Source organism: Pelmatolapia mariae, linkage group LG8 (genome assembly GCF_036321145.2).
Source record: "Pelmatolapia mariae isolate MD_Pm_ZW linkage group LG8, Pm_UMD_F_2, whole genome shotgun sequence".
Lineage (NCBI taxonomy): Eukaryota > Metazoa > Chordata > Actinopteri > Cichliformes > Cichlidae > Pelmatolapia > Pelmatolapia mariae.
In genome coordinates, this window is record NC_086234.1 from 7,291,072 (window position 1) to 7,315,194 (window position 24,123).

Consider the following 24,123-nt stretch of genomic DNA (forward strand, 5'->3'; position numbering starts at 1 on the left):
TCCTCTCTATACCACACATCATGACACCTGCCATGTTTAAAAAAAAAATAATAATAAAAAAAAATTATATATATATATATAAAAATTTTAAAAAAAGAGGGGTTTTGCTTTTCTTTTTTATAATTTGATCAAATTGATCTACTTGTATCGCAAATATTTTGGTATTTTATAGCTGATTAATTATTATTACCCGCCCAGGCGGTGATCATGGAAATCAGCTGGTTCTAAATCTATTACAAGGCATTTGTATTTTTTTTTTCTTATAAGATGAACTCTCCAAGATCATAACCATTTTTGTTTTTATTAAATTGTTCTTCCAGGTTAACAATATAGGGTTAGGGTTACCCCCATCAGAGGGTCAGTGTTTTTGTACTTGGTCTGGGAGAAAAATAGGAATAAACATTAAAAAAGCTAAAGAAAATTATAATAAAATAAAAAAACTTAAAACAGAATGCACAGTAGTACAGTAGTGGTTAGCACCGTCACTTCACAGCAAGAAGGGTTTAAATCTACCACCCACCCGGGGCCTTTCCGTGTGGAGTTAGTATGTTCTCTCTCTGCCTTTGTGGGTTCTCCCACAGTCCACAGACATGCATGTTAAGTTATCTGGTGATTGTAAATTGGCTGAGGGTGTGAATGTGAGCGTGAACAGTTGTCTGTCTCTCTGTGATAGCCCCGTGATAAGACTGGTGACCTGTCATGGGTGAAGCACTAGCCCATAGCAGCTGGGATAGGATGCTGTCCCCGACCTCTTTTGGATAATTGGATGGCTGCATAAACTAACTATAACCCTCTCGACCAACCTTTTGACCTTTAACGTTGACACTTATTGTGAAGACGATCATAGATTTACAGTAGGCTTGCAGAGTTTCTAGCCAAACAGCTGTGCCAAGTCATTTTTCCAACCTACCAGGTTCACAGGTTTCTTAAGGCTTTTGCTGTGATTACCACATGTTAATCAGCACCGTGGAAACCTGGCTGATTCCTTCTTAGGCTCATTATGAAGTGACTAGGACAAGCCTGGTGCTATTGTATGTTAGTATGTTCAGTAGATAGTGAAAATGCAAAGAAATGAGAGAGCATTTTAGTCCAATGTCTGTTAATATGTTTAGTGTGTCTTGGTACTCTCACATAGCAAACTTTTAGAGGTGGTACAGCTTTAACAAGAAAAGTATTGATTACATTACATCACTCTGCTGCTATTAGAAAGTCAAAAATCCATTAGCTTATGGGCAACTGGGATCTGTCCATTGATCATCTTTGGTTAGTCAGTTAATGGACTTTCAAATTGAAACTCCATTAAACAAAAAAAAATTCAATCAGTGTCAGCATGAAGGAAAAGTAAATGAATAGCAGCCGGAGCAACATGTGGTGTTGCGGATCAGACTTAACGGTCCCCGGAGGCAGAGCCAGGAGGATTAATCTCATGTGATTTCTCTAAACACTGATAAAACTAATTCATCCATGACAATATTTATTACAAATAATCCTATGTGAATAGCATGGAATGAGAATGACTGAGTAACTGCTATTAGAAAAAGAAAGCCTCAAACCTAAAATTGCCTTTCTTAATACTGAGATTAAAGAAACCCCAGAAGATTATCTCCAGCCAACTCTACAGCTTATTTCAATGAGAAAATTCCTCCTGATTTAAAAAGCACCAGTTAGTGAGCTCACCCGGCTGCATCACAAATAAATTTAAAATCTTTTTTGCTGTGAAAACTTTAAAGGGTTCATATGATTATTTCAAGCTCCAAATCGACTCGTAGCTTTACATGACTCACAATTCATAGCAATCTTTGTTCATCTTATACCTAGTATTTTCATAATAAGTTATATAAAAAAAATCTTTAACTTAAAAAGGCTGCCAGTGTTTTGTATAAGATAGTCATGAAGAATGTGCATTTAATACATTAATCCTTCAGGGCAGAGAAACACTTCTCTCTAGTGCAGCTTCAACATTTACCTTTATCATGCTATGATCACAAGGTAGCAGCACTCTAAACCATACCCTACTTTATTTGTTTATGTTTCTGTAGATGGCATCATAATTTTTAAAAGTGAACATCATGTTGTATTAAATGAGACATTAAACTACCAAAATCACAGATTAATCGTGAAACTTGATATTCTTCCTCAGATTTCTACACAGTCTAACAACTTTTTGCAGCTGAAGGACTCGCCCCCTGATGGTCATTAGGAATAATGCCAGTTTTTCGCAACATCTATTGTTTGTCCAACCTATACCCAAGGGAAAGCTTTACTTTATGTAAAAGTACCCAAGAATGTTAAACTGCCACAGATTGATGATGATGTGCTCATACTTGAGATCTCCCAACTGCAAACTGTTGATATACTAAACCTAAACCTCTTTAAGACTTCTTTTGCAATAAAAAGTTTGAATATTTAAGCAACAACTAGGCAGGATATTCTAGTTCAGTCTCCTCCTCACGTTTGCTTTCCACAGGTCTTTATTCCTGATCACTGAGTCCATTTGTTGCCCTCAGTCTCCCCAGAATGAGCTCTAATCCCTCAAGATAACTAAAACTATGCAGGCACTCTTCTAGGCGAAGCACATGGGGTCTCAAAGTGTTTTTAAAGCCCCCGTCATGTTCATGCAGTCCTAGTTTCCCTTTTGTTGTCACAGTGACTGGGGGCCTCAAACATTAGAAGGGGAAAGAGGGAAGAAAAGGGGAGGCGGGGGTCATAGGGCTGACAGGAAGACCAGGACCCCTTCTTAGCATCTTAAAGCCTCAGTCCTCCTATAGCTTTTACAATCTTCCACATGCTCCCAATTCCCTAATTGAAGATAAATGGACAATAACAGCTAATGGTAGTGGAAGGGTTTGTGACAACTATAAAGAGGGGCACATGGATATAATATACTTAATATATTATGGTTTACAAATATTCTCTGGATGGGCGGAATTTGCCATTTTCCTTGTAGATTAAATGTGTCAAATACCTTTATATTACTACATGATTTCTCATGTGATATCAGATGATATAGAGTACTGACGCCAGTATTAAAACACTGTTCTTATCCTTTTTATATATTTTATGCATAAAGCAACATCAGACTCGACTTAAAAGTTTTCTAATAAAATTTATCAAAATGATAATTTTAATTCAGTAAATTTATACATTTACCAAATTAATTTAGTAAAATTATAAATTACATGAAGTCAGAGCTATTTTCTGACATGTAAAAACAGTTCATTGAAATAGCAAGCTTATATAATACATTAGCAAATTTAATGCAAATTAAATGCATGCAACTCTTGTTTAGAAATCACTAATACAATGTTGTCGAGGCCCAGAACCCAGTAAAGGCATCCACTTAGGCCCATGCGCGCACACACATGCACACACAAAAACACTGCATGGAATGCAAGTAATATTAAAACCACCCCCAGTGTCCACTGTGTCAGCTGATTGAATGTGAGCAGACTGTTTTTGTCTGGGAAAGGCTTTGAAGGCTTTAATGCCCCTCGGTCAGCCAGTCACTCCTCCAGCAGCAGGAATGTGTGGCACTCCAGCTGAGGAGGAGACCAAACATGAGCAGTGGTCAGTGTGGGGTCGTGTCGTGTCTGCAGCCACCCATTTTCTGATGTCTCATCACTCAAAAGCCACAGGTTGCAAGACGAGATGTAGAGTAATATTTCTTCCACGTCAGACATTTTTCATTGCGGCAGGGAACAGTAGCAGTCTTAGGAAATCTGCTGTCACACAGAGGCATCAGGATTTTATCCTCTAGCTTTCAGTGCTGACAGTTTTATAGGGTTAGTTGTATAGATGGAGCACCGGAGAAGCAGCATAGAGAGAATCTGCAATTGCAGCACTTTTTAAAATTTAATAATTCAGTATAAAGTTATGTGGATCAAAATATTACAAAATAAAACGTCAAAGCGTTATAAAGTACACACTTTTCACCACAACACTTAATGAAGCTCTCTAGGTAGGAATGATCTGATCAATTTATTTTAGGAACATTGACCATATACTCTTAACTGTAAAAGATACCCCTCACCAAGACATGATAATGACATAATCTGGGACCCACCTTAAAATATTCCTTTGGTTTTTATTCATTCATTTTCAGAGGAAGTAAGGACCCTCAGCAGGAGAGTTACTTAAAGGCACTTAACTTTATAGTTTTTGCTAAAACACATTTCTAACACCAACATCTAACATCTAAACTAACAACATAAAACCAGATTTTCAAACAGTAATGTTGCGGGGGATATTTGTACCAACTGAGCATCGTTCTGATGACAGGATGACACGCCTCGTCATCAAGCTCAAATCATCTTAAAGTGGTTTCTTGAACATGGCAATAAGTTCACTGAACTCAGATGACCTCCACAGTCAACAGATTTCATTCCAATAGAGCACCTTTGGGATATGGTAGAACAGAAGAGTTGCAACTGGGTTATGTAGCTTACAAGTCTGCAGCAACTGTGCAATGTTATCATGTCAATATGGCCAAGAATCTCTGAGGAATGTTTCCAGCACCTTGCTGACTCTGTGCCATTAAGAATTAAGGCCGTTCTGAAGCAAAAGGGGATCCAAACTACTACCAGCAAGGTGTACCTACTAAAGTGTCTGGTGAGTGTATATCTCATTTGAAAGAGGTCACTTTCTCATCACACCTTGTCAAATGACTGCAAATGTCAAGAAAATATTATACTGGCTAAATAAAAAGCAATAGTGAACACTTCTGAGTAAATCATAGTGGCTCAAATTTCAACTGAAATTACTGATCTCGACCTTCCTCGTCTTCCTCCTCTCCCTCTGAGATTGCTTCCATCCACAGCTGGCTTCAACCTTCAAACTCACGCTCGCTGGCTGTACACCGGGATATTTTTGGTTAAATTACACCATTAGTAACAAGTGTGAACAATTTTGAGCTGTTGTGTTTAATAAATGACACCTGTGCTGTAGCTGTGTTTACCTTCTGCTGCCAGTGGTTGGCATAAAGCTTTACAAGTGAATTACTGTGCAAAATTGTTCTTTAGTGAGTGAAAATGTGTTTAGAGTTTTGCAAGAAGGTTAAATTGGCTCTGCAAAGTCTGTCAGGAGTGACTGATTCAATAAACTGGCTTAGGGCTGAGAATTTGGTTCAGTGAATGGGAATTCACGTTATTCTAAAAAATGCACCACGTTTTTAGAATAAAGGTGTTAAAGGTGCAAACACAAGAGGGTAGTTTCCAATCTGTGGCAAGTTTAACTCTGTGGAGTCACACATGCAGCTGCTGAAGGGTTTCTTCATAAAGGGGAAAGGTGTAAATACAATAGGGAGCTTTAGGTGCCGTGACCTTTCTCCGGGGGAAACAGGAACTTCCAATCAGCAAGTTTTTGTTACCGGTAGGGAAGGACCAGTGCTAGCTGATTTGTAGAGACTACACTTTCAAAATAAATGTGAGGGGACTCTCCATCAGTAAAACTCAACAATGGCATCAGAAGGATGAAAAAATAAAAATATGTACACTAAAATGATTTCCCAAATATACTTGGATGGCCGTTAAAATACCTGGGCTGTCCTCCCAAGTAAAGTCTATGGTCCAGGGAAAGACTGGATCATATCCATCCCTTTGGAAAATGCTCCCAATCTACTTCAGTTTCATTCAGGCATTTAAAACCAGCATTTGCAAAATGCTAAACATCTTTGCTCCTTTCGTTTTGTAGATTTTTTGTTATTATAATTTCTAACGAGAAAAAAAGAAAATAATACCAGAAATATGAAGACTTTAAAAAAGGCTGCCACAAAAGCAGTTCAATATTGTCTACTACGGAGACAACATAGAACTTAGAAGTGTGTAGAGTTCACTCCATACTGGACATAAAACAGGTGCTCTGCTTTCAAAGAGTGCAGTCAGTAAGCCTGCTTTGGTGCTTTACAACCCACTCCTTGAGTGGAGCCTCAGTGTGAACATGCAAACAGAGTAAGAGTTTGTAAGTACAGGTTGCAGGCGCCTATAAAAGCTGGCCAATCAGCTTTTATAGTCTGGACGGCCCATGTAATCTGCATTAAGTTTAATTTATAACTTAGTATATAAGGTATATACAGACCATTAGAGCTACAAATATGAGAAAATCTTCATGACTACACTTGTGGAATTTATTTACATAAATGTATTTCGAGTGTATTAACATTTTGTTTTATAGAGATATACTTGGCTACTGTATACTGATTAGCACAAGGATAACAACTCTCTTAAACAAAATATTAATATGCTGTAATTATATCCAACACACCCATGTGCTTGTGCTAATCAGTACACCACAGTATACAGATTAGCACAAAGTTTGCATTGTTGAAATGCGTAGTAATAGTTTAACCAGGTACTATAAATCATGGAGTAGCTGACACTGAGCAGCAACCTTGGAGCTGAGAAGTGAAGCCAATCTGTAAATGCCAAAAACTGCAGTTCTTTCAATGACCATGTTAAAATCTCCAACTTTGAAAATATGTTTATAGCCCGGTAATGACATCTATGGCTAGTTTCCCACTTCAGAACAACTGTACAAATGGGTAAGGGGCAACTTTGATTTACAGGTGTAGCCATTTGCTTGATTTCACCTCGGTCAATTCTACTGAACTGAATCTCAGCAGTGTCCGTGCTGTTGGCGCGTTTTGCATAATTTTTAGTTAAATTATCTGACTGATGCCTTGCTATGTGTTACAAACCATCCAAGACATTTGGGCTTTACTTCTAGTGAGTGAAATTCTAGTTTTCTGTTTAATCAGTTTGTTACTTAGCACCAATTAGCATCCCTACAGTTTATGAACACAGTTTGCTAACCAAGCATGGCAGTGTTAGCTGTTGGCTTGAAACTCCACAATCTCATCCAAATATGCTCACTTCTGGCTCTAAAAACCCATCCAAAAACATAGCATTAGTCAAAACACACCGACAGTGAGGCCTTAAAGTCTAGAAGCAAATGAGTTATGGTATGGCTGTGTCTATCTTTTACATACAGTCTATGCTTATGACCCTCCAATGTCAGCTTTTTGCCACAAAAGACAGACTAGAGGTTTGCTACTACATTAAATAACTTCTAAATGCTTTGTCCCTTATATTCAAGCAAAGAGGAGATTTATTAAGAGACAGGACATTATTAAAACCCCATTATTTTAACAACTTTGAACCTGCCCTTGAAAAGAAAAAGTTCTCAGACTTTCACACATCTTCATTTCTGTGGTGAAATATGGAGCAGAGATGACAAAAATCAATAAAGAGAGATCGATACATTCACAAAGAAATGCTGAGGATTCAGTCTACAGGATCAGACTATATGCTGCATATAAAATGTGAAGGAAAGTCTGCAGTCTGCTCTGAAAAACTCCACTCAGGCAGGCTGCTCCAATCACAGCAGCATATTTTATTACACGTACAGCAGTAAACTGTAGATAAATTTCAGCAACATTCTCTGGCATGTGTGGCAACCTTTCGTCTGACTGCATCTGAGATTGGCAATTAGAGACGCAAACAGTATAAAAGCCTTTTTATAGAGGCCGTTTATAAAGATACAGTATATGCAGTTTATTAGCCATGCCCTTTAAAACTGCAACGTCACACAAACCTGCTTTGAGACAAACTGAAAGAGCCTACTCTAAGTCCTCCTTTGTTAGCGCCACACCATAAACACACATCCACAACCACAGAGGTGAGTCTAAAAATATTTGAACACCAGGTGAAGTGTTGGAACTGACAAAAAGTTGTATTATCCCAGCCCTCATCCGAGACTCAGAGGTGTTAGGAGCAACAGCTCTGACTCAAAGAAGAACATGGGCAGAAAGAAGTAAAGAAGAGAGAGCTTCAGTTTTCACCAGGGAGCGTCCACATGAGGGAACAAACAAATGAGTCTGGAGATCCCCTCCTCCACTCTCCATCAAACTTCTGAATCCAACTCTCTCTTTCTGTCACACCCCCAATCTCCTTATTCTTTCCCCTCATACTGGAAACTGGAACACAGAGAGAAAACTGTGACAAAGCTATTTTGGTTTGTAGACAACCTACCTTTCCACAGGCAGACACCTCAGTGCCCCGACAAACACCCCGGTTATCATGCCAAAAGGTAATGTTCCCAAGCAAAGCTGCAACTTTTTCAGACAACTCAAATAAACAAAACCGATATTAGATTCCCCAAGAAGAAAAACTGAATAAAAAAAGGGAATAAAAAACCTTTAGAAACTGTAATTAACAGCTGAAAGGTGCTATGAATATGTACCACATATAACTGTGATAAATATTAGACCACAAAACACCTTCTGAATCATTCAGTAAGCAAACCCCAAACCATTTATCATTAAACAACACTCAAATCCATTAAAACATTAAGGGCTGGCCTTCAAAAAATATAAAACCATAATTTAGCCCTTTTTTTCTTTTCTGCAGTGACTAATCATCGTTTAGATGCTGAAAGACTGTCTATAAAATGTCAGACTTGATAACAAAAAGACAGAAAAATCACAAATAGAGTGCTGTTCAAATGCTAAACATATGATTTACACTTGACGAAGAGAAAAACAACAAGTCATTACATTTGAGGCAGGAAAAATACAACACTAAAGACCAACAAGTCAGCCATTACAGTGGTATTTTGTACCGTGTGGTTTTCCTGTAAGTCAGGACTTAACGCCACCCTTCTAGAACCTTTTTGACATAGATATTACCTTTTTAAAGTGCATGCATCCTGCATTATAAGTAGTTCCACTATACAGAAGTGGTGACCAGTATATTTAAAATATTTGACTAAACAGGCATTTTTCAGGATTTATGGTCCATTTGCAAAGCTATTTTGCTATGAAGTAAGAGGGATTCTGGATTTAAAACATAGAAATGCACTTTCCAATGACCATGATGCTCTAAAAGCTACTTTCAGATGCTCACTTAATCCCAAAGGGTCTCCCACACCAAGTAGTTCTGCATGTTCGATTTGGCGTTTTTTGGGGGGGGTTTTACCCTTTTTTGTCCTTTCTGACATAGCCCCAAAAGGCATTTGTGTCCTCCTGGGATCAAACAGGGGATCTTCCACTTGTTAGGCAAATGTGTAAACAGAGGCCCTTACGCTTAGACTTTACTATACAGTAACCTCTACTTGCCACCCTTGCACTACTGAGCAGCTACAGAAGAGTAATCAGTGAAAGGTCACAGCAGTTTTTCCACTTTTTTTTTTGGGCTACAGCTACTGTTAACTATATGGTCTATGAAATCTTACCGTTTACATGGCATACTGATTAGGAAAACAGTAAGTGCATGCTGATAAACTAAGAGATTCATCAACTAATTGTTTACATTTCTTTACACAAATGTAAAAATTCTTCTCTTTTTACCTTAATGTACAATAATCCTCTGTAACTTTCAGTCACAGTGGGACTACACAAGTGTAGTCAGCCCACTGTGAATGTCAAACACCGTCCATCACTTTCAATGGCCAGGTAATTAAAGGTAACTTCCTGTTTCTCCAAGGGTTTTTTCCTGCGAGTCTCTTACCCCAGTTTGTTCCCTGCATAGCTGCTCTGATGTCTGACCAGCTCCTTCTGATCATCCAGCCTCCTGCTCCTTCGTGTCTCACTCCGTTCCTGTTTCTCTGTTTCTGACCAACCCTCCTGAGGGGGAAAAAAACTTCTCTAAAACCCCCCTTCCCCAAAAAAGAAACCGCTCATTCTCAAGGCAAATGCCACCAATGTGAATGAGAGCACAGTCCCCTCCCCTTTCCCTGCTTTTCACTCTCTTTCATGCATCCCACCTCCTCCTCCTCTCAGCACTACCCAGCCCCTCTCTGACATATGCACACCTCCTCTCTCCATGCTCCACTCCTCTGCCATTTCCTTTGACTAAAGAAACTATGCTCTGCAAGATCCTCTACTGCCATTGTCAGGCAGTTAAAAGAAGAGGATGCAAGGGAAGGGGGGGGGGGGGAGAAGCTGTCAGTTAAAGATCATTCTGATCTCTCCACACATTTTAAACAAAGTAAAAAATAAAAAATAAAGTGGTGCTGCATGCATCTCACTCTGTAAAGGTGCAGGACCCCCTGCAACACTGAAGTGGATAAATGAATGGATGGCATTATTAGCTGTCCAAATTGAGTCTTTAAAGGAGACGTGGTAAACACTAAGATTTAGAGTGAAATTGTAGTTTTATGGAACTACAGATAAAGGAGCCTGTTTAATTAACTCCCAGGAAGGATTAAACCTGGTAATTATGATACGAATGATTAATTAGAAGAAGCTGCCACTGAAAGATTAGAACTGGTTTACCTTAAAGGAAAAAAACCCAACTGAGGATTTTGATATTTTAAGAAGCAATTCTGGATGTATGACATGCAGGCACATTTAAAAACAACATGGTAATGATTATTTCTGCTCTAAAAAGTCTCATGAAAACAAATGCCAGTGAAAAATGCAAACGAGAGCAAAGTATATAATGAGCTGTAGTACTACAACTAAAGCAGTATCCTGCACAATCACCTCTTTATATAATTGTTAAGGTACTCCACACACACACACACAATGATTTGGGGGGAGTGAGCAGTAAGCGGCTACAGGTAGGAATAGATGGTGCTAAGCAAGCAGAACAACAATAAGGGTTTCATATAATATATGGATATATTTTATACCTGCATTATATTTTAGCATTTCAATGTCTTGGGGGTTGTACATAAAGTGATAACATCTGTTTGCAAACAGCTGCATATTTTGCTCCAAGCATCTGTGAAAGGGACTGTTCAAATTTTTACAGAAGTGATGAAGAGCTCCATAAATAAACATTGTTTACATTTCAACTGGTTTAACTGGTGCAGGAATCTAGTGTACATGATTTGATGATAAAAAAAAAAAAAGAAAAGAAAGTACAACGACTCTTGAGCACTTTTGTCTGGTTCAGGTTTCATTTTTAAAAGTGCTTTACAAGTGTTTTCAAAAGATTGAGGTTCTATTTATTCAGTGGGCAAGGGGGCTGTCGTGTCGTGTGCACACAAGTATTTATTGTGAAAGCATTGGTGCCTCCATTCACAGCACACACCCACACGCTTTGTGACAAAAAAATTCTTTAGTCTTGGACTGCAGCTAGCGATTGTAGTCGTTTTTCTGCTCAATGGCCTCTGAAAGTTCAGCATCGTGGCACATGAATCACTTCTCCTCCTGTTGGTTCTGGTTAACACGGCCCTTCAGATTACAGCATATTTTCAGAGCAGGAGGAGGAACAAAGTGGACATGGAGTACATCTGACAGCAAGATGGTATTTCACTGGATTATTATTCACCTTTAATGAACCCAGAAACCAGGAGATTAAGAATCTCTTGTCTGGATTAGTGCTACCAGAACTCAAAACCCCTCCTTTTTTAAAAATATTTGATTATATAATCTCATTTAGAATATACACTGTCAGCCCTTGTCCAGACAGACAGCATTAACTTTGCATGTTTTTCCAGTGGTGGGAGAAACCAAAGCTCCTGGAGAAAACCCACACAAGCACCGGGAGAAAATGCAAACTGTCTAGATTCAAACCAGGACTCTCTTGCTTTTTAGACAATATTGCTAACTAATTAAGCCATCATGCTGCCTAAATGAAATAAAAGAAACTACACATGGCCACAATGGCAACCAGGTCACAAAACTATCCACTAGAGAAAGTGTTTAGAGCGAGCTTGGCAGCAGGAACTGAACTTTCAAATTAATCGATTCAGTCTTATTTATATAGCACCAATTCACAACAATAGTCACCTCAAGGTGTTTTCTATTGAGAGAACCCCAGCAATCATAAAATTCCATATGAGCAAGCACTTGGCAATAGTGGGAAGAGAGAACTCCCTTTAAAGAGGAAGAAACCAGGTTCAGGTAGGTGCGGGTATCTAGTGCAACCAACTCTGGGGTGAGAGGAAAGAGAAGAGACCACAAAGAGACCACAAATAACAAATGAGACAAAACATTAACTATAAGAGAGAACAGATAAAAGTTACAGACAAGCATATAAATGCATCAGGATTTAAAAGAGGGAAGTAGACAGGTGGTGATGAATGCCAAGTGTATCATAGGAAATTCCTCAGCAGGCTGAGCCTATTCCAGCAAAACCAAAAAGAACTTGGGGGTCACATCATCTAGCCCCAACTACAAAAGTCTGAAGCCCATTTTTAAAAGCAGAGATGATGTTGACAATGTACACCCTCTCCATCTTCTCTCTTTCATATATGGTTCTAGACCTTAAATACAAAACGTCTGCAAGCGCTCTATTGATATATTCAATCAATTATACACTTCCCTCATTCCCTTCACTGCAGAAATTAAGAAAATACTAAAAAAAAATAAAATAATAAAATATCACCAAATATAGTTATAGTGGGTATAAATAGAGGTATGGTTTATACAGTTTTCACCAACATTTGAGACAAATATTTGTTTCTTAAGTTGCTAAATGCTGCCCTGTTAATCTCGCATGTCTGCTTTTAGTGTTGTGTGGGTGTAGGTTGAGTAATAATTTAAATTTATTAAAGTTTTATGCATGCTGGCTTACTCTTATACCAGCATTACTAGCTGAACTTCAATTTAGGATTATCAGACAGTAATCGCAGTTTAATCGAGGATATGACATGCTGAAGTTTATTCCAACATGGCTTTGGCAGCATTCAGCGTTTGACTTGACCTGTAAGCCACCATCTGGTCAATAAACATGAAAAAAAGGAAAAAGAAACAGGAGATGGTGTAGTCAGTGTAGCTCAGTTGCTCCCACATAAAGAGAGGGCTAAAGTAGGGTACGGAAGTAGGCTATGCCCTGCCACCACCACCTTACACACATACAAACACAGATTTGTCCCTCTTCTTTTTCAACTCTCTCTTTCCCTGCTCATAGAACTGGGTCACAGTAGTAGGCACAAGGTTTGTCCTTCAGGCAACAAGACGTGATGCTGGGGATGGAGTTCAAGGTCATTCTTGATCAAGTCTCAATGGGAGGTCTTGAGAATACTAAATGGGCCACAAGTGAGGTCTCATCAGCCTGCAGCCAAAGCAACAGAAACTGCTCTCTGTTGGAGGCTACCATTTGAGAACAAACACCATTAATCAGCCGCCTGGAGGCCACAACTGCTGGACTAAAGACGCAGGCTGCAAATCACCGCTGTGAATGCCACCATTAACACTACCACTTTACTGGCATGGGATGGCCAACATGACTCAGCCCCTATTTGAGGGAACTGATTTACAGGCTGAAGCAGCAGTAAAGTAAAATTCTGTAACTTCTTTATCTGCAGGACAGCCGAGTTAAAACCATGAGGAATATTAGAGGGAAATTCCAGTAAAACAAATAATTCCAGTGTGGCTTTGCAGAAATATTGGGTACATCTGTCTGTGGTCTCCAGTTTTTCTTCCTCAGTCATATAAAGTTTATTATCCTACAGTGATACTTAAAATGTTTAGGAGTGCCAGGAGTAACATAATTTCTAGTGAACACTGAAAACGGCTCCCGAGAGCCCACAATTCTACTTTATCTACATCTATAGCAGATGCCCATCAGGTGGTCATCCACAATAAGCTGTGTTGCCATCTCTCTGCGGTCCGTCATCCTGCTTCCTTCTATATTTTCATAACAACGGCTCCCGTCTGGGAACAGAAACCGACAGAAAGCTAGGCCATCCATCAGTGTCCGTGCTGCCTCGGCATGGGGACACACTCCCATTGGACGCTGCAGCTAAAACTGGCCTCGACCAGCCAGCCCTTTGGACCACTTACCTCCAAAATAATCCACCATGGCACAAAGCAATTCATGCACACCTCCCAAATAAAACCGCTGAGAAAATTTCAGCAGTAGGGTGCTTCATCAGTATGAAGAGAGAAGTGAGAGAAAGGGACGTTTGTAGATTAAAATAAGTAGTCCTACTGAGCAAGTCCAGTCATAAATCCACACAAATGGGCTGTTTTGAGCTGGCAGGGACCCGACTTAACCACACTCTGATTTACTGTATAATGTGGCAAAGAGATTAGGGTTATGCCTCCCGCTCTGGAATTACAGCAATACCCTATCCATGATTAAGATCTGTTGCAAGCTCCCATGCAGCAAGAATGTGTTAACGTCCACACCAGCACTATGCACGCTGCAACATGTGGGCCACGCTGAAGCCAAGTCACAACGTCAAAGTGTCAAATAGGAAATGACCATTAGAGAAAATATGCAGAGGTTTTAGCAATACTGCATGCAAGAAACTCCTCTTACCTGTCACTGACACCCCGTCTTCAGCTTCTGGAGGCCTTAGAAAATCATGTACGAGTCCGTTGAGCATCTCAGGAACTCGTCATTCTTCTCGTCGCCTCTCTGTTCTCCCAGACTGAGGGGATAAAACACACACACACAAAAAAGCACAATGTTGAATCAGCAGAAGAGAAGCAGTGAGACTACTACTGCTGTGGGGAGGCTGGAAAACGTGAAAAGTGACAAGTGTGTTTATAGAAGTCGGCAAGAAAGAGGAAAATCTGAGTCACAATGGCAAAAAGACTTCACGTGGAAGAAGCCTGAGAGTGAGGGGATTTTTCCTTGTCAACAAGAGCGAAGGCTGAACACAAAAACTTGCACCTCGTTTAAAGCAAAAACAAAAAAACCCCAACAACTACACCCTGGGACAAGTTTTAAAATGCTCGTGTTGATTCTTTTCCATGTTAGGGAATCGTGTGGGGTTTGTGGGTTTTCACAGGAAATCACTTTCTAAGGTTGAGCAAGGTTTAGAAATTATAGCCTAAAAATTCTGAATTGACTTCTACCTCAACACCTAAAAAGACAAAAACCCACTGCCACCATCTGGAAAGAAGTACAGAGTCCATCTGCAGCTCATTAAACTGACGTATTGCTAGTACAGCAATAATTTAGTTTGTAATGGAAGAGCACAAGAAAAGACCGTGAGAAGTGCCAGAGGTGAGTAGACAAGACAGCCCTCATTTCACAATAAAATATTCAAGCCTGCTGCTACAGTGAGATCACTCTAATTGTGGCACAATCATGTTTTCAGTAAATATTGTGCTGGGAATGAAATACTGACAGTAACAAAAGAAAGAACTGCACCAACAATCTAATGTCATACACCAGAGGCTTTATCTATCAAACTACAAGGTACTGCCGATGAAAATTAGCCTGTATGGATAAATACTGTCCATTCAACTGGTGGGATAAAGTCTTCATGTTAATTAATGTGCATTTTCCCTTTTTAAAATAAAAAGGAAAAAACATTACATTTCAATTTTTTGCTCTTTCCAGGTCAAATTTTCAAGTTGTGATGCATCTCTTCTTAATTTTATAAATATCTACAGAACCCAAGTACCACACAATTTATTTTACATTTAATTAACTATAATTACAGTTATAAAGGTTTTTCTCACTGCGAAATGGGCCTTTTTAGTGGGTGTGACGATGCACATAATAGCAATCGGTCTCCACACAGTAAAAGTAACAAAAGTAAGTCTATGATGTATTATTATAGAGAAATGCCTGCATTCTTCTTTTATGTCTATCTGATAAATGCAAAGGTTTACTAACCACCAATTTTAAAAGAAAAAAACAACAACTTAAAAACATTTTTTAATGCAACATTACATATGCAAGAAAAATTCTGAGAGAAACTACACATTCCCACAGTATTACATAACAGAGACAATGCAGGCCTTAGGACTATTAAACAAAGAAAAGTACATCAATGTGTATCAACACTTGAAACATAAGATATTTCTAAAATGACAAAACAAGGGATGCACAACATCTTGTAAATGTACAATATTTTGCCGTGTACGGGTAGGCTATAATTTTCTTCTGCAGCTAGTGGCAAAAGCTTCTGGCTTATATCACTGTAACTTAGAATTTGTCTTTTTCTGTAGTTCATTTTACTTGAAGCAATATTTCTCGAAAACTTGACTGTGCCGCAAGTAATTAGGATTATTTCACTGTACTGTAGTAGCAGGGCTCAATATTTAGTGCAAAATACGTGCTGTCTTGTCTCCTTACCTCTAAATTATTGCTTTATTAGTAATACGTCCGTTTAATGAGCTGCAGATGGACTCTACTTCTTTCCAGACGGTGGCAGTGGTCTGTTGTCATTTTAGGTGTGGAGGTAGAAGTCCAGAAACCCAGAACAACTTTTTCCACCCCCACTTTGAAACTAATAATAATTTCCATAGAATCAGAGATATGTCCATCCATATGTTCTTTCACCCGTCTATCCAGGATGGATGGATAGATGATCATCAATCTCAATCTTTCAGCTGTTTGAGTTTAAAATTTAACTAAATGTAACTACAAAGACTAAACTGAAACAAGAAAGTGTACTCCACAGTTTGAACTACAAAAAAAAAGAAAAAAAGAGCGATCCTATATTAACTGAAATTAGGGTTTATATTTGTTATTAAAAAACACACAAACAAACACACACGCACACACAAAGATGTCTGTAAACCCTTTATATGTTCTGCAAGTCTAAAAATAGACTGGTGGTCTCAGCTGAGAAACCGTGAGAGAGGAGCAGTAGCTAACTGGTTCATGTGAATCTCCTTTCATCAGCAGGATGATACGATTTGTGGTGTTTGCTAAAACTAATGTTACCAAACTGCCTGCAGGGTTACTGCAACTGTAAGGGCTTTATTTAATACTAGCCAAGCCATCAGCTCTTCCATCTGTGCCTAACACACTGTATTAGTAAGTTACAGACAGATGGAAGTGCTGAGGAGACTGTGGCTTCCCACATGTAATGTAGCTCAATCCAGATGGCTTAAATGCAGCTTCTTAAATGCTGTACAGTGATAGGGCCAAGCCATTTAGAATAATTGAAGGCCAGCAAAGAAATGCCTTAACACTTGTTTGTTTTAAAGGCTGACAAATGCCCTACAGAACATAAGCAGGTGTTTACTTAACAGAGCAAACAGTGCAAAGAAGGACGCAGGACTTGTATCATTGCACTGAATAAAAAGAAAGCAGGGGGCAGTATTTTGATAACCACTTATTATGTCACACAAAACGCAGTCTGATCTAGACCCCAATTTTCCTAAAAGGAAAACTAGACAACCCTCCAAAAATCCATAAAAGCTGCAGCAGGGCTGGCACCATTGACATGCCTATGAACGGCATCAAACGCCACAATGGGGTAATCCTTGTCCTGCTCTGCAGCCTCAGTGAGCTCAGTAACAGAACCAGTTCTCCACCTGCTGCAGGTTCTGGTTAAAAGTGTCATCTGCTCTCAAGGGATTGGTGCAGAACAAGGAATCCTCTCACCAGCAGTTTACTGGTGTAGGAACATGAGATGGGAAGGATTGAGGTTACCTGTTTGCAGCAACAAAACTTTCAAAAATCAGACTGAGGGCATTGTTCTATCATTAATCCCATCCTTGTTTTGTCCTTATTATCCTTGATTGAGGAAAACAACACTCAAAAATATGGCTAAAAGGCGCAAAAAGTAAATTCTAAGAGTAGGAAACAAAACAAAAATGTTTTTATAAATCTCAGCTATCAGTCTATTCTTAATCCATGGATGCAGGTCTGTGACATGATGGTAATAAACTTTAGTTAAGCTCCACAGTTACAGAGGTCATAACAGAAAATAAGATAAATCATGAATTTTCACCATGTTTTGTGAATTTAGTACTGGTAGCATGCATTTTAAATATAAATAATGTAAAAATATAAATGTTGATAGTGGATGTCAACATTATCTAGCAGAAAGTTTTTGATTTTTGGAACAACAAGCCAGGCTTATTTTTAAAGTAACCTTCAAAGACAATTTAATAGCACTAAATGTCACAGTGAACTGCTAAATGATCCAAAACACCACCAAGAATCAGTGAAGTGTAACAAAGAGGACCAGGACATTCCTACTTCATCTCCACCAAAAGGGTAGCTTTTGTTATTTAGGGGAAAGAAATGACTGAAACAAATTTCTCCAACGTAACTGATTAATTTTATGACTGTTTGAAGACGGTAAGGTAAAGAAAAGAAACACGTTTCCTTCAACAGGGATAGTTGGAAAGTAGATTTACACCCCAAGAAAAATTAATTTAGTTATTACCATATACCTGCATTTGAAGCAGAAGTTATTCAGAGCACATTTAAAGTATTTCAGCAAAAAAAAAAAAAAAAAAAAAAAAAAAAAAAAAAGCTCACACTGGTAACAAAGAGATTGCAGATGATAGATTAGGGTTTAATCTGTAGGCCAGAGTGCCAACAATCATCCACAAAAATCACAACTCTAGGAGTCAGAGCAGGTCATCTACTCTCCATCTCAAATTAGAGTTTCACTATACCCTGGAAAAAAGTGAAAATTACAAAAAAAAATTGCAAAACGTAGTTTAGATATTTGTTTATAAAAGCTAAACATAAATAAACTGTGACAATCATTAATTTTTTAATCATTAAAATTGATCAATTTAAAGTGAACTGTAGCCAATCACAACAATAGAGTAAAAACAGGGCTATTATGTAGACAGCCTGTCAGTCCAGAGACAAACACTCACACATACAATTTTAGATACCAATATACCCAACAAGCCCTAAAAAACACAAACAAAAACAAAAAAACGTTTCAAAAGAAGCTGCAAACCAAGGGCTGAAAAACTAAGCCAGTGCTGAAGTATCAAAAGCTGCAGTTCCTCTAGTGACCACTTGAGGCTTCAAAAAACAAGTCAGTCCTGAGTCACTGAAGTGGACCTCTGAGCCATGCTCTTGCTACTGGTGCCTTTTGGAGAGTTTTTAATTAAATTATCTTACAAATAATATGTCCTGCTATGTGGTGAAACCCAGCCAAAAAGTTTGTGCTTCAGTTGCATTGACTAAATGAAATCCTAGTATTTTATTAGCCTAAACTGAGGATTAATTAGCAGGTATCTGTCTGTGCATCAAGTTAATTTTAAATAATCAATGCAGACAACCCGAGTTGACAGTTAGGGATTAATATCCTGATTACATGCATAAAGATGCAGGATTACTATGAACATATGTGCATGTCTGAGCATAACAGCATAACAGTAAGTTCACAGCTACACTGTGCAGCAGTCAGGATTAAATGGGATGGGGTGCAGGAAATAAATTTAGCCACCTATTGGGAAGGACAGTGTAATAGAGTATAAGTAATGAAGATAAATGAGGTTCTGCATGTTCCAGGCTTTCAGGCATGCGCACACAAAAGCATGTGAACACACACATGCAAACACAAAAAACACAGGGCCCAGTGGACTATTAAGAAATAGGGTGGCGTCCCACTTCTTCCCTGTCCAAACACTGCCATCCCATAGCACTTAGGTTTATTATTCTAATGCTCAGCCATGTACCAAAGGTTGTAGGCGGGTTAACAAACTCGGTAAGAGGCAGTTGGACCTTTACACACTCAACAAAGGCCATTCAGAAAACAGGGAAGTGGTGTAGCATAAAGGAGCACCATGCAAACAGTCATATTGACAGTATCCTGTAATAATAAACTTGAAAGCATGTAATTGATTTTCACTTGACTGCTGTTGTAAATGTGTGGTTATCTAACAGTATAAATGTAGGGGGGGAAACATCTAATGGAGACTGGAAACACTGTGTTCAGAATTCTGAAATCATACAGATGTTTGTTTAAAGTGGATAAAATAGGCAGTGAGGGGGAAGTGAATCCAAGGAGGAAAAATGGCATGTCTGCCTTGTTTGGACAGTAAGAAGGTGGATCAGCAGAATCTCAGAATTTTTCTCAGACATCCTCATTTAGGATCCTCACCCAGGCCAAACCTCAGACATACTCCTGCATTTTAAAAACCTCCTGGGAGAAAAATCCAGCTACTTCTTCCATGCAATGAGTAGTAGAGACTGAGGATGAGGTTACAACGAAATGAGGATGTGCATCATACTTTATTGCCTTCTTTAAGTGAAATCTAAGACTTCAGGGACAAGTAGTTGCTTTTCATTGCTGTGCATCTGTTGAAATACAGTTGAAAGCAATTTTATGTCATTAAGTCTTCCAGAATTCGAATGCAATTGTGGTAGAAGTAGCGAAAACACATACTTTGTGACAATATATCAGGGTCACAGACAGCTGCCTCTCCATTAAATGCCTTTCAAAATAAATCAGTCAGCCATTTATCTTGGAATGAAAAAAATGCAAATAAATTTATTTATTTATCTATTTTCAATACCAATAAGATGTGCCGACTCTTTTCTACAATGGTTTAGACATTCTTATACAAAATGACAACAAAAGTAAGAAAACCAAAGAATAATCAGTTGCAAAGTTTTTTTGGCTCTCAATGACCTCTTGGGCATCTGTAGATACATATGCATAGCTGCACAGCCCTGTGAAAACCCCCCCCAAAATATGTTGTCTTTGACTGTAGGTTGTGTAAAAGGGGGCTGAAAGGAAAAGGAATAACCAGGAAAAGTTTTTTTTGTTAGGCGAGGATAGTCTGGCAGTGCGATGACAGGATGAGAGTGTATTCAAACAGTGTGCACATGTTCATTACTTTAGATCCACTTCCCCTCTGTCTGAATAAGCTATTATGCAACACTGTGACGCAGGTCCTGCTTGACCGTGCATCCCACCTCCCACGTAGCTTCTGATCTGCACCCTCGTTCATTCCCATCACCTCTCAGTCACTCAGACACCTACCACACAGCCCCCCCCCCCCCCCCCCCCACCCCCACTCAAAAACCTTCACCTCTTTTGACTCTTTCATGGACATATGATTTCTGTTTGAGATATATTTTTATAAGTCATAAGCATGCCTGTTTTAAAAAAAGAGTACATTTATGTGTCGTCCATCTCGTGGCCTCCCAGCTGGAGAGTAATCAGGCCAGAAATCACACAGAGAGCAAGGAGAAATGTATTTAAAAATATCCAAACAACCAACCTCAGGGAGGGGGTCGTCCCACTTACATAAGTTCAGTTACACACAGTACCTCTTACAGTGAGGAAACTACATGAAGATGTAAAAAGGAAAAGGTGGAGGTTTCAAGAGAGCCAAGATAAATGTCTGCAACAATTCTGCCATTCAGGACTCACTTGAGACTGACAGAAACAACAAAAGACAAAGGATGAAATATTACACTGAGTTATGAGTTTCTCTTCAAACTCAAGAGAAACAGTCAAGTTTTATGTTTGATTATTTATAAAAACCTGACTTGCGTGACCTTGAGTGAGGGCGGATGAAGCAAATGACAACAAAATTGAGGGAGAACTTAAGTTTGAAGATTAAGAAAGCAAAAGTGGGCTGATGGTCAATATCTTTAGGTAAAGAATATTTCCAGTTTATATAACTTGCTTCTCATTTCCAGAGATTTGTAATAGCTGAAGATTAAAGATGTAAACAGGTCAAACTCCAACAAACAAAATAATTTTAAAAAGGTTATTCAATCACATCTATCGGTATAGATATATAGTTCTTGGTCTGCCGTGACGTCTCCTCCTAGCTGGGTGTACCCAATTTTTCCCAGTCACATGGAAAAGCATGAAAGAGCCAAGATAAAACAACCTACTTGCTCATGTTCAAGGACACTAATTGTCCTGTTTTTTCCTGACAGTCAGCATGACTTTGAAACTGATGTGTTTCAATAGGAAGTAAAGTCACATGGGGATAAAAGAGTTTTCACAAGGCTTTGCCGTCTTCTGTAAATCTAAGTACACCCCATGACTCAATAGTTTGTAACAATAACTTGAAGTATTCATTTTTTTTGTCTCCCATATGGTTATGGAGGAATTCTGGCCCAATGTTATTATGTTGCTACAGTTCATTGAGGTTTGGAGGCATTTATTTCTACACAGCTCTTTTAAGGTCCCACCCACAGTATTTCGGTTGGGTTCAAGTCTGGATTTTGATTGCATTTTCTACAACTGTATTCAGTTGTAGATTTACTGCTGTGCTGAGGATCATGTTGCCCCTGACTGTAGAATACTTTGGTGTACAGAGGAGTTCATGGTTTAGCCAATGACTGCAAGGTTCCCAGGGTCCTGTGGCTACAAAACAAGTCCAAATCATCACCCCTCAGCAACAGTGCTCAACAGATGTTATGAGGTGTTTGCGCTAATATACCTAGTTTGGTTTTCTCCGATTGCAGCGCTGTGCATTATGGCTAAAAAGCTCCACTTTGGTCTCATCTGTCTAAAGAAAGTTGTTGCAGAAGTCTTGTGGTTTGGCCAGATGCAGCTTTGCAGACCTAAGCTTTGCTGGTCTGTCCATTTTACAAAGAACAGGCTTTGTCCTGGCAACCCTTACAAAAAAAGCAATATTTTTTTAAGCCTTTTTGTAAGTGTAACTTTGTGAACTTTAATATTTAAATGGTAACTGAGGCCTGCACAGTCTGAGATGTCAGTTATGAGTTTTTGGAGTTTCTCCTCTGATCATTTTATTGTCCAACTTGCTGGAACATCCACTCCAGGAAAGACTGTGGCAAAGTCTTAACACACATCTGAATGCCACAGACCAGCAAACTCCTAAAACATCTGCTTTTATAGAAGTGGTCACACTTTATAGTGATCAGTATTTAACAGCACCAACGATGCACTTATTTTTCCACAGGTCTACTTGGAGTTCAATGAAAACTTTCTTTTTCGCATGACTCTAGATCTGTAGCATGTATTTTGTATGTTCAGTGAAGACATGTCACGTTATTAACCAAAAATATATCAAACTCAGTGATTCACTAGCTCACAACTCATGAAACCAATTCAATTATTCCAGAATTTTGGTGAAGACCCATTAGATGATCATGTGATATGTGTTTTATGTGAATTGAGGACAGACTGACCTTGGACTGTATGAGCAAAAATGTGGCAACTGTTGTATTTTAACCAAAAACCATTTTTTTTTTTTTTAAACCTTGCAGAGTAATTTTTATTGCCTAATCATAAACAGTAGGGTTTAGACTAACTGCCCCTTAAAAGTGGAAAATATTCACTTTGTGTACATGGCTCTGAATCCGAACATATGAATCCAGTCTGATGAAAATTCAGGATCACAGAAATGACGTCAATTCATTTCTTAAATTGCTGCACTGTTTATTTTTTTTTTCCTGTTTTCTCATGTTCCTGGCCAGTCGACGAGAAAGCCTGTGGGCTGCACCTCAGTCAGAGGCCGTGAGATGGATGACAGAAGGACAACAGCCAGCTGACACAACTGAGGAGTAAGTGAGTGGCAAAATGAGTGGTAGCGAAAGAGGAGAAAAACAGTGTGAGAGCAGGAAGGGAAGGGGAAAAAATGAGGAGAGAAGCAGGAGTCAGAGATGCTGCAGGGCTGTACTGTACATCAGCACATATGGGCCTCCCTGCAGCAGCTGTGAATGTCATGATCACACTAACTACCGCCGCCAATCACATCTGCTCATGGGAATATGGCATGTTGTTTTTAAAGGTTTTTTTTTTTCTCTTTTCAGACTGCGTAATCATCCACAGATGATGAAACACACAATGTGTACATGCTCTGTAAAATATTATCCTGATAGGCCATTTTGGGATAAACTTTAATTCAAGCAACAGACAACATGTGACAAAATTGTGCTCAGCTACAATGCAGAGATGCCCTCCTATGATTAAGCAGAAGAATATTTTACAGGAATCTTTGTAATTCTGTGCAGATTAATTCAGGCAGAGCAGTGCTTTGAGCTAAACACTCATGTTAACATGCTCACAGTGACTACATGCTGTTATGTAATGCATGTTTAGAACAAGTGCAATGTACAAGCTAGCATTAGGTTACTGCTGGCTCGTTGGCAGTGGTTGCTGGCTATCAGTGGCTTCTGATTGCTTTGGCTGATAGCAGATTGTCACAGTTGCCCGTAATTTTTCCACGTTTGTCTACAAATATTCTTTGACTACTAACAAAGTGGAACTAAAATTTGAAAGAGTGCAACCCAATCTGGAAATGGAGAAGAAACCACAACAGCAGCATAAAGGCTAGCAACCAAAGTAATCACCAGAAGGTTTTTTCCAGTTGAGGAATATAATTTTTCCCTAGTGACAGGTGGTTGCCAGGGGCTCACTGACTGGTCTGTGGGCCTGAATAATTGGGTTTTAGCAATGATTTTTCCTGCAACTGGAGCCTTCTTCACTTGATCCAACATTGTCACCATTATTGTAACATATCCAAAACAGTGGACAAATTAACCTCATGTGGTTAGTATGTAAACTCATAGCAAA

General features: G+C 38.9%; 1 protein-coding gene across 2 annotated transcripts in view; it reads right to left on the reverse strand.

Moving 5' to 3' along the window:
* Nucleotides 1-24,123, reverse strand: part of LOC134633688 (leucine zipper putative tumor suppressor 2 homolog) — a 44,966-nt gene that overhangs the window by 10,552 nt on the left and 10,291 nt on the right. Inside the window, exon 2 of one of the 2 annotated variants that reach the window (XM_063482646.1) lies at nt 14,211-14,322. The gene's annotated coding sequence lies outside the window, so the exon portion shown is untranslated. Of the gene's footprint in view, nt 1-13,729; nt 13,813-14,210; nt 14,323-24,123 lie in introns of those variants that run through there. The other variant, XM_063482648.1, reaches the window with a different exon arrangement.